At 39.3% G+C, this 12,251-nt stretch overlaps 1 pseudogene; it reads right to left on the minus strand.

The window, feature by feature from the left end:
* LOC102837122 overlaps positions 1-12,251 on the minus strand; it is an 84,890-nt pseudogene that overhangs the window by 69,218 nt on the left and 3,421 nt on the right.

A 12,251-nucleotide genomic window follows, 5' to 3' on the forward strand; every position in this document is an offset into this window, starting at 1 on the left:
TTCTCCCATGGAACAGCTGGTAGTTTTGAACTGCTGACCGTGAGATTAGCAGCCCAATTCATAGCCACTATGCTATTGGCTATCCAAAATGGGGCGGGGGGGTGGTGGTTTACAAAGGCAAGAAGTGATTCCCTTACAAGCTTTCAGGAGGGAGCCTAGTTCCAGAGAGTGTGGGGGAAGGTAGAATCTCCACTGAGTGGTTTCCAATCTGTCATGACGTGGCTGATGAAAGGAGATGGTGATAAGACTCTTGTGGTACAATAGTGAATAATTACTATCAAGACTGATTGTGAATATTACAAATGTAAAGGTAGACGTTTTGTAGCAAAAGGAGGGGAGTGATTGACTTTGCAGTCCAGGAGCAGAGGACCCTGAGACCATCAAGGGAGAAGAGCAGAGTGCGGTACTCTACCCAGAGAATCAGTGATGCCAGAGATGGAGGCAGAGACAATGATGTGAAGAGATGGAGCAGCTGGGGACTCTGGACTCAGGGAGGGAGAGGGGCTGTGTGCTGAGGGCTGAGGGGCAGGCTTGCGGAGTGTACCCTTTGGTTGTTTGATGATGCATGGAAGGGATTGTAATCATTTCAATGAAATGAAATGAACTACCATAGGATGAATGTAAAGTTAATGTTCTCCCATGTGAACAATAAAAACTTAAAAAAAGAATAGATTAAGGAAAAATAAAGAGAGAGAGACTCTCAAACTTGCTCTCTAGTATAGTATAGAGATGCTAAAGTGAACCTAAGAAATGAGAACGTATAAGAGCTCAACAGAAAATTTTAATGTATACTTCCAGAAGATGGAGCAATCAAGTATTATAATGAAATTTGCAAAGACCTAGAATTTGAAAACCAAAAGGGAAGCACATGCTCAGCATTTCTCAAGCTGAAAGACAGAACAAAAAATTCAACGTTTGGGCTGCAATGTTGAAGGATTCTATGGGCAAAATGGAGTCCTGGTGTGGAGCTATAGGATAAGCACTGGATAGCAAGGTCAGTTTGAACTCCAAGGCTAACCATTCAAACCCACCAGTTGCTCCTTGGAAACACTATATAGGGTTACTATGAGTAGGAATTGACTTGATGGCACTTAACAATAACAATGAAAAAAATACTGAAAAATGCAGAAAGCATCAAAGAAGATGGAGACTTTCTGCAAAATGGCAGATTAGGCAGACACAATACACAGACTCTCTACAACAAAGACATGAAAGACAAAAAATAAAACAGACACAGATGAAAATTCTGGCACCCTGAAAAGGAAGGCTAGAGAGGTGGATGGAGTGCTTGCTGGGAGGAGTAGGAAAGCAGGGACTGCAAGAGAAGGAGACTGACTGGTGAACCGCTGGCTGTGTGTGGCTCAGCCATCTTGAGCAGCCTTGGCAATTAAGAGAGGCCTGGCAGAACAGATTCACAAGGCCAACATAAAAAAGCACATTTCTTCCTTTTCTCCATGTTAAGTGCTGTCGAGTAGATTTTGACCCGTAGCGACCCTGTTAGGGGTTTCCGAGGAGCAACTAGTGAGCTTGAGCCACCAACTTTGCAGTTCAAATGGCTTTGCAGTCTGGTGTATTAACCCACAGTGTCACACCAGGATACCTTCCTGATAACCAGAAATGTGGCGAGCTGCCATTCTCATCCACCCCCAGCATCGACCCGTCTCTCCATGAGTTTGGAGCTGTGTGGTTGGGAGTCATGACAGTATGAGGTAGGGGCTGGCTGTGACACGTTGGTGTGCCACTTTGGTTCCTGGATTTAGGTGAGCTCAGATCTACACCAACAAAACCCACAAAACCAGACCAGCATTTAACCAGTCGTGCTGCCCCACTGTCCCTGTGGTCCTAATAGACACTGACACCAGCTCTATCAAGGGATTCCCATGAACAACTTCCAGACTGAGTACCCTGAACATAGATAATACCAAGACCAGTAGGAACTCCTCCATCTAGGGCCAGGAACACTGCTGTCACATCCCTGCCACAACCACCTCTTGAGCTCTTTGAACTGCAGGAGCCCCAAGAGTTTTCTCCCCTCTGTGTCAAACACTGTACTGTTTATTTTCACAAATACAACAACCTCACAATGCCTGTTGATAACAAACAATTTAGCTCACATGAAGAAACAAAAGATAATGGCTCAAGCAAATGACCAAGATGTAGAGCCAGAAGACATTTCTGAGGAAGAAAAGGTAATAGAATTAACTGAAAAAGAATTCAAAATAATGATAATTAGGAACCATTAAAGAATCAAAAGAAAGATCAAGGAAAGCCAGGAGAGCACAATAAAAACTTTAGAAGAATTCAGGAAAACACGACAAGAACAAACAGATAAAATAAAAGCAAATTTTGAAACAATTGAAAGCCTGCAATTAGAAAACCAGAAAATTAATACTAAGATCTCCGAAATGGACAATGCATTGAAAGGGCAAAGGAGTAGATGCAAAGCAATGGAAGACCGAATTAGTGAGCTTGAAGAGAAATCTATCAACACTAGTATGCTAGAAGAAAAAAGAATGAAAAATTCTGAAGAAAATTATGAGACACCATGAAGAGGAACAACTTAAGTGGTGATCAGAATTCCAGGATAGGAAGAGATAAGCACAGAGAAAATTGTCTAAGAGTTGTTGGAAGAAAACTTCCCTAATATCATGAAAGACAAGAAGATAAACTTACAAGAAGCTGAATGAAACACAAACAGGATAGATCCTCCCCAAATACATCAAGACGTATCATAATCAAACTTTCCAAAATCAAAGACAAGGAAAGAATCCTGAGAGCAACTCTAGAAAAAAAATTACCTACAAAGGAGAACCACTAAGACTCAATTTGGATTTCTCAGCAGAAACCATGCAGACAAAAAGGCAATAGTTGTTGTTGTTATGTGCCATGGAGTAAGTTCCGACTCATAACAATCCTATACAGGGTTTCTGAAGCTGTACATTTTTATGGGAGTAGAAAGCCTCATCTTTCTTCCTCAGAACAGCTGGTAGTTTCGAACTGCTGACCTTGAGGTTAGCAGTCCGATTCGTAACCCCTACGCTACCAAACCTTCTTAAAAAGACAATAGAATGACATATATAAAACACTGAAAGAAAAAGATTGCCAACCAAGAATCATATACCCAGCAAGGCTATTTCTCAAATACATTGGCAAAATTAGGACATTGTCTATAAACAAAAAGTAAAGGAATTTATAATGACCAGACCAAGTTTACAAAAAATGTTTGAGGGTATTCTTTGGACTGAGAACCAACAATAGCAGACAACAACCTGAGATTACCATACATGACACCACCACCCAGAACTCAATTCAGATATGGAAGTATTTATAGTAAGACAAATCTACAAGACTGAAAATAAGGAACTAAAGATATCAATGTATAATGAAGTCAACTACAAAGCAAAAATAGGGAATAGTGTAGATACAGAACTTACAAATAGCAAGGAAGTCAAGTAGATGTCAAGATAAAACAGACTGTTTTAAGTAGGGAAAAAATTAATAAATTACAGATTAACCTCAAAGAAAAATAATACATATACCCATCAAAATAAAGAGGAAAATCAGAAAAATTTAGTAAACATTAACACAACAGAAGTGAAAATGACAAGAAAACACATACAACAAATGAACTCAGCATAGAAAATTATGTGGAACAAAGAATCCAACAGTACCACAAAAAACACACAGAAAAAAATGACAACAATCAATTCATACGTATTGATAATTATACTGAATGCAAATGGATTAAATATACATGGGGGTGGGGGGATGGGACTGCAACCACGTAATGAAGCAAAGTGTGTGGTTTGTTGAATGTAAAATTGATGATTTGCTTTGTAAACCTTCACTCAATTCACAATAAAAAGTTTAAATTAAAATTGAAAAAAAGAAAACGTCCAACACCTCAACAAGAAAAAGACAAATAATCCAATTAAAAAATGAGCAGAGGACATAAACAAACCTTTAATCAAAGACATTAAGGTGGCCAACAAATGAAGAAATGATCTCAATCATTAGCCATGACAGAAATGCAAATCAAAACAAGAATGAGATGCCACTATCATCTCACCCCAGCATTAACAGCAAAGTTCAAAAGTGCAGAAAATTACAAATGCTAGTGAGGGTGTGGAGAGACTAGAATTCTCAAACACTGCTGGTGAGACAGTAAAATGGTGCAACCACTGTGGAAAATATTCTGGCATTTTCTAAAAAAGTTGAAAACAAAAATACTGCATGACCCAGCAATCCCTCTACTTGGTATATATCCTCAAGAAATAAGAATCATGACATGAATAGATATATATACACTCATGTTCATCACAGAACTATTCACAATTGCAAATAGATGAAAACCATCTAAAAAGCCCACTAGTAGAATGGATAAACCATCTATGGTATAGATACACAATGGAATACTATACAATGTTAAAGAATAATGAAAAATCTTTTAAACACATCATAATGTGGGTGAACCTGGAGGATATTATGTGGAGTGAAATTGTTGTTGAGTGCCGTACAGTCGTTTCTGACCCATAGCAACGCTGTATAGTGTTTCTGAAGAGCAGTTGGTGAGCTTGAACTATCGACCTTTGCAGTTCAATGGGACTTTGCAGTCTTGCACATTAACCCACAGGGCCACACCAATTAGTCAATCACAAAAGGACAAATATCATATGAGACAATAATCATAAAAAAATCAAGAAAAAAATTTTACGATAAAAAAACCAGTTTGATAGTTACGGGGTGGAAGGAAAATCATACCTAATTAGGATTTATAACACATAGAATAATTACATCAGGTCACAAAATGGAGGGTAATTATAAACATACTGAGACTTGGAACACTGACAGACGTTTTGGGGGTGGGGAAGACACAATTCAGTCTATAACAGGGAATATGATGCACAACACAACCTACTTGTGAAATAAATAAGCTCTTTATGTACAAATATGGGATGATTTTCCAGTTATACTGTTAAAGGAAAACACAAACAAAATCAAAGTACATGAGAGTATGTATATTAGTATGCTAGCCTATGTGACATTTTATTGATTGGGGTTTTAATAGCTTTTGATAGCCAATGCATATGAGATGTTATATTTCTTTATGCCCCCTCCCCCAAAAAAAGGATCCAAAGGAAATGTAATAGAATTTCAAAATTTGGCAAATCTGTATGATCGATACCACAGCTATCCATTACATTTTTCTCTACATTCTTATACACGCAAAAAAATTATCAATAATTTTATATAAGAATCAAAATTAGAAAATGCCATAGAGGTTCAAAGAATTCCCAAGAGAGTATCAAAATGTCTCATTACGCAAGTTTAATATCTATAAATATCTAAAAAATAACATCTATAAATATCTAAGCAGTAGCTTAGCTCAATAATTTAAAAAACAATGATATGCATTTCTGTTTGTAAAAGGTGCTAATAGTTTACAAATGTTAAGAATTTCATTTCTGTCAATGAAAGAGACATAAAGACAAGAAATACCAAAACTTTAGCTCAGAAGTTTAAACATAAATTCAGATTTACCTGCATTAGATTCTGTGTTGCTAAACTCAACTCTTTTAATGGCAAAATTTCACTGTCATCTGTCTGAGTAGCATGATCTGTGGTGAAAAAGCCAATCTTTAAGTCATCTGAAATGTTAAGTCTGGGGGAGAAAAAGTGATGAAATGTGCTTATTTAAGTCAATTATTTCCTTAAATTAATTTTAGTGCAAACATTTTTGTGTAGATCATATTAAAATTTAAATATCTTAAGGAACTGCTAACTGCTCCAGGGTCACTAAGAGTTAGAACCAACTTAAGGGCACCTTACAACAAGGAAGGCATTGATTGGTGAGGTGAGGAAACCTTCTCTAGTTGTTACCAGTTTGGGGTTTGCACCAGGATTATCAGATTGTTTGGATGCTGGGCATTGTTCCAACTGATGCGCACTAGAAATCTTATTTTCATTTTCTGAGATATGATCAATTTAAATGCCTTAGCTTAATGTTCTATCTGTGAATGGGCACATCAAATAGAAATACTTTAATGGCTCTCAAAGTATGGTCTGAGGTCCACTGGGAGTCCCAAACAGTTTCAGAGAATTCACAAGGTCAAACTTATTTTCCTAACAATAGTAAGATTTGATTTGCCTTTTCCGCTGCCATTCTTTCACAAGTGTATTAAGGAGTTTTTCAGAGGCTACGGGGTATATGAATGCACATCAGACTGAGCACTGAAGCAGATGTGAGGGTTCAGCAGTCCTCCAGTAAGCCAGGCATAAAAGAGACTTGCAAAAATTGAGAAAGTGTCACTCTTCCCATTAAAATTTTGAAAAACAGTTCTTTTTCCCTAAAATTATTTTTATTAACATTTCTTGGCTTATCATTATTTTAAATTAATTAATATAAGTGCATTTTTCATTTCTTCTTTTTAATTTCAAACATGGCAACTATCGAAAGAAATAACCAAGATAAAACTCTTTGAGATCCTCAATCATTTTTAAGAGAATAAAGGATTCCTGAAACCAAAAAGCTTCAAAACTGCTTAAGATCATCACAACCCAAAACCATATTTGATTTTCAAATTATACAAATATTTTTGAAATATCTGATGACTACATGACTACAGACTACATTACTAAATGATGGATAATTAGCATAACAGCAGGAGCAATGGGCTCAAGCACAACAATTGTGAGGATGGCACAGGAGCCAGCAGTGTTTTGTTGTATTGTGTCGCTTTGAGTTGGAATCAACTTGATGGCACCTAAAAGCAGCAACAAGGAGCTCTGGTAGTGTAGTGGTTACGAATCGGGCTGCGAGCCGCAAGGTCAGCGGTTCGAAACTACCAGCTGTTCCGTGGGAGAAAGATGAGGCTTTCTGCTCCTGTAAAGACTTACAGCCTTGGGAACCCTGTACAGGGTCGCTATGAGTCGGAACCGACTCCACGGCACATAACAACAACAACAGCAACAGACTCTGATGACAGGCATCTCAAACCAGAAGGCCAAATGCATTCTCTCTCTGTCATTGTGATCAAACTTACCACAACTCTGTCTTCAAAAAGTCAGTTAAAGAAGAGAATCACAAAAACCCAAGAAAAATGATCAGACTTTTAAGTATGGCATGTCTGTGTTTCCATCCTGGCTCTTCAGCAACCAGCTGGAGCAGACACTGGTTGTGGGCATCCCATGCAATCCTCCTCTTCTTTGTGCCCCACAGAACACAGGGGAGGGTAACCATATCCCCACTGCCAAGGGTCATACCTGTCTATTCTAAGCCTACCATGGTGATCCTGTTCTTGACAGTGAATGTGTAAAAGTGGGCATGTAACCCAGTTCTGCAAAATGAGGCTTGAGGAAAGGTCTGCAGAGGGGCTTATGGGAAAGCTTTTCATACAGAGACCATATTTCTGGACATTGCTCTACCTGGATGTGATGCTAAGAATCGCTATCATCTAGTGACCACCAGAAGGGTCAGCTAGAGGGCAAAGCCACTACATGGAAGATGAGTGGGGTGTTTTTTTTGGCATATTTGAAAATTCAATTGATAATCAGCTGTTAGTTTTCATCTACATTGACCATCTGTAGGTTTTTGAAAGTGGTGACAGGCACATAGGTTACCAGTGAATAGAGTTTGTTTGTTGAATCTTCATCCTCATTATGTTTTGTGGACAACCGCAATGAATACAGCATGGTGCATTCCTGATTCCTTTAGACCAGACAGCTTTGTTAAGCCTTGTGTTAATGCACACATCTGGTATTCCCATCACCTTCATGACAGACTATCGAGTCTCTTTGAGTGATTGAGGAGTACACTTCTTGACGCCTACTCCATGGATGCACTTGTGAATATTGCTGGTGTACTCTCTGGTCACCACTTTGTTGATAGCAGGACGGCCCTTCTACTTACCACCCTTCTTTGCAGGTGCCATAATGATGGGACCAGGTTGGTAAGGAAGAGCGCCAGGTGATGAGCTTTAAAAAAGATGGAGCACATTTTGACTGATGACTTTGTTGGGTCATTGAATCAACTAACTCTTCAAACCTGTCATACTTATGCTCTTCCTGTACTGTCAGGTAATAAAAGCACTTATCTTTAGAGGTGGTGATTCAAATCTACTCCTTGGAAACCTTTACAGACAGGGTTGTTATGAGTCGGAACCAACTAGACGGAACTGATTCACTGGGGGCACCATCACCACCACCATCGCTGCTGCCATTGTTGCTCTAGGAATCCCTGAGTTGAGCCAACAGCTACATGCGAGGACTAGCCCAAAGGTTGGTGGCTTGAACCCAACCCAGATACACCTTGAAAGAAAGGCCTGGTGATCTGCTTCAAAAAGGATACAACTGAAATTCTCCTGTCATGCTTGAGATCGCTATGAGTGGGAATTGACTCTACAGTAACTGGTTTTTTCTGTTTTGTTTTTTTTCAATTGTTACTGTGGTGGTTGCCGTTACTACTATCACTACTATGCTTAGAAACATCATAATTTTTTCAGCATATTTAGCAAAAACTATTAAAATATGAAACACAAATCCATTGCCATTGAGTAGATTCCAAACTCATAGTGACCCTGTAAGACAGAGCAGTGCTGCCTCCATAAAGTTCCCGAGAATATAAATCTGTATGGAAGCAGAATGCCACATCTTTCTCCTTCACATCACTGGTAGGATGGAACAACTGACCTTTTGGTTTGCAGTCAAATGCTTTAAACACTGTTCAACCAGGGCTCAACTAGAGAAGGCTGAGTTTAGGTTTAAATATCAAAACAAAACCAAACAAAACCCCCAGCTTCTGAACATTCAAAAGAATGATTTAAAATTAATCACAGAAAAATTTCAACTCATCAATATTATAATGAAGACAGACTCATAGCAAGTAAATGCACTATTGGAGTAGAGGAGCACCACCAATATTGTTGTTGTTGTTAGGTGCCATAGAGTTGGTACTGACTCATAGCGACCTTATGCACAACAGAACGAAACAGTGCCCGGTCCTGGGCCAACCTCACAAACGTTGCCACGCTTGAGCCCATTGACGTTGCCACTTTGTCAGTCCATCTCGCTGGGGGTCTTCCTCTTTTTCTCTGACCCTCCACCTTACCAAACATGATATCCTTCTCCAGCAACTGGTCCCTCCTGACAATATGTCTGAAGTATGAGAGACAAAGTTTGGCCATCTTGGCATCCAAGGAGCATTCTGGCTGTACTTCTTCCAACACAGATCTGTTGGTTCTTTTGGCAGCCCATGGTACTTTCAATATTCTCCTCTAACACCATAACTCAAAAGCATCAATTCTCTGGTCTTCCTTATTCACTGTCCAGCTTTCGCATGCATATGAGGTTACTGAATATACCATGGTTTGGGTCAGGCGCACCTTAGTCCTCAAGCTGACATCTTTGCTCTTCAATACTTTAAAAAGGTCTTATGCAGAAGATTTGCCTAATCCAATATGGCCTTTGATTTCTTGACTGCTGCTTCCATGCATGTTGATAGTTGATCCAAGAGGAATGAAGTCAGTGTTGTAAGAGGGAACTTCAAAAACGGTTGTGGAAAAATTCTACTATCTATTCACTCCATTTTTTTCATGAACTTTTGAAGTCCCCTCACACATCTCAATTTCAATTGAAATTTCTGTGTGATTTTTTTTTTCCAAAGAAAATTTTATTTTAGGTTTGGTCACGCTGATTTTAAAAACCTGTATTTTTCTCACTCACACAGCACTCTTGGGAGAACCAGTCTCCACAGCCCTGAGCTACTCTGCACATTCTTTTTTGGAATGCCAAGAATGCAAAGCCCTGCCCACTCTCTCTCCAGGGATTTCTCAGTGCTGTGTTTCATAGGGAGAAACCTTGAAGGATGAGGTAACATCTCACTCCTGTCAAGACGCAGGCTTGCTTCTGCTTACTATGAAAGTGGTGGGTCCCCCAAGCTCAGGGATTCTCCTCTGAACTACAATTCACTGAGTGTACAGGCATTATATAGGTCTTTCCCATCACCCCCTGTATGGCTTAGGGGGCCTGAGGAACCAACATAAATGAACATGAATCTTTGACTACTGTTTTTGCCATGATAACAAAGTCTTTTGTCTCTGACCCAGGAGTTTTGTGCTTTCTGTTGACAAACATAAAATAGTAATAGGCTAACTTGTTAACTTGTAAGTGGCATAAGATCTCAAACCCTGAACTGTTCTTGATGAGTCGCTGATGAGTAAAATCCCCTCAATAAATGCTTGGTGTATTGAATGTCTTTTTTTTTTTTTTTTTGTAAAGTTGTTATTGTAAATTGAGTGATAGTTTACATGGGAGAACATCGGTTTTACACCCATCGTTTCATTGCAATGATTACAATCTCCTTCATGCATCTCCGTTCAACAATATTTACTTCTAGTTCCTCTGTTTTTTGTTTTTTGTGGATGTACACAAAAACACTCAGGAATATATAATCATTTAAAGGGCACATTCTGCAAGGCTGCCTCCTGGCTATCAGCACACAGCCTTTCTCTTCCCATGAGTCTAGAGTTCTCAGATGCTCCCTCTCTCCATTTTTCCATTTCTGCCTCCATCTCTGGTGTCGCTGCTTCTCTAGATAAGATTTCACATTCCGCTTGTGCTCTGCTCCCTTGATGGTCATAGGGTCCTCTAAGGCCCCTGTAAGATTAACTATCCCTCTTTTATGTTATAAAGCTTCTACCTTTACAGTTGTGACAATCGCAATTAGTCACGATAACAATTACTCACTATTGAATCAAAAGAGTCTTATCCCATTTCCTTTCACCAGACCCATCTAGACATGATGAAAACTACTCAGTGGGGATTCTGTCTTCCCCTGCACACTCTGAAACTAAACTCCCTCTTGAAAACTTATAAAGCAGTCACTTTGTGCCTTTATAGCTCCCCGCCCCATTTTAGGTAGTCAATGTCTAAGTTGCCCGTCCCTATCAACTCTTTGTTGCCCATCCCTATTCATTCTGTGTACAGAGGGGATGGGAATGATCCCTGATGTGAAGATTCCTTCCCTCTCAGTTGTTATTTTGAGCTACTACTTCTATGTTGTTGTTATTATGTGCCGTCGAGTCAGTTCCAGCCCACAGCGACTCTGACCAGGGTTTCTGAGGCTGTAAATCTTTACGGAGCAGAAAGCCTCATCTTACTCCCACGGAGTAGCTGGTAGTTTCAAACTGCTGACCTTGTGGTTCACAGCCTGAATCCTAACCACTGCGCTACCAGAGCTCCTTTTATAAGTAGTTCTATAAGTAGTATAAATATAAGTCCACCACTTGTCTGTTAGTGTGTCGTATTGTGGTGACTTGTGAGTTGCTGTGATTCTGAAAGCTATGCCACTGGTATTTTAAATACCAGCAGGGTCACCCATAGTGGACAGGTTTCAGATGAGCTTCCAGATGAAGACAGACTAAGAAGGAGTGGCGAAATACTTTCGAATATTTAGTCACTGAAAACCTTATGACTAGCAGAGAAACACTGTCAGATAGAGTGCCAGAAAATGAGCCCTTCAGGTTGGAAGACACTCAAAATGTGACTTGGGAAGAGCTGCCTCCTCAAAGTAGAGTTGACCGTGATGATGCAAATGGAGTAAAGCCTGTGGGAGTATAGCCCACAGGACCTTCATTTGCTGATGGGGCACAACTCAAAATGAAGAGAAACAGCTGTAAACATCCATTAATAATCGTAACATGGAATGAACAAAGTATGAATCTAGGAAAATTAGAAATTGTCAAAAATGAAATGGAATGCATAAACATTGATATCTTAGGCATTAGTGAGCTGAAATGGACTGGTATTGGCCATTTTGATTCTGACAACCACATGATTTACTATGCCAGGAATAACAAATTGAAAAGGAATGGTGTTGCATTCATTGTCATAAAGAACATATCCAGCTCAGTCATGAGGTACAACACTGTATGAGATAGGATAATATCCATGGGCCTAAAGGGAAGACCAGATAATACCACTGTTATGCAAATTTATGCACCAATCACTAAAGCCAGTAAGGATGAAAAGAAAAATTCTACCAACTTCTTCAATCTAAAATTGATCAAACATGCAGTTAAGATGTATTGATCATTACTGCTGATTGGAATGCAAAAATTGGGAGCAAAGAGGAAGGATCAGTAATTGGAAAATATGGCCTTGGTGATAGAAATGATGCTGGAGAACGCATGATAGAATTCTGCAAAATCAATGATTTGTTCATTTCAAATACTTTCTTTAGACAGCATAAGAGA

Source organism: Chrysochloris asiatica, unplaced genomic scaffold, assembly GCF_000296735.1.
Source record: "Chrysochloris asiatica unplaced genomic scaffold, ChrAsi1.0 scaffold00137, whole genome shotgun sequence".
Lineage (NCBI taxonomy): Eukaryota > Metazoa > Chordata > Mammalia > Afrosoricida > Chrysochloridae > Chrysochloris > Chrysochloris asiatica.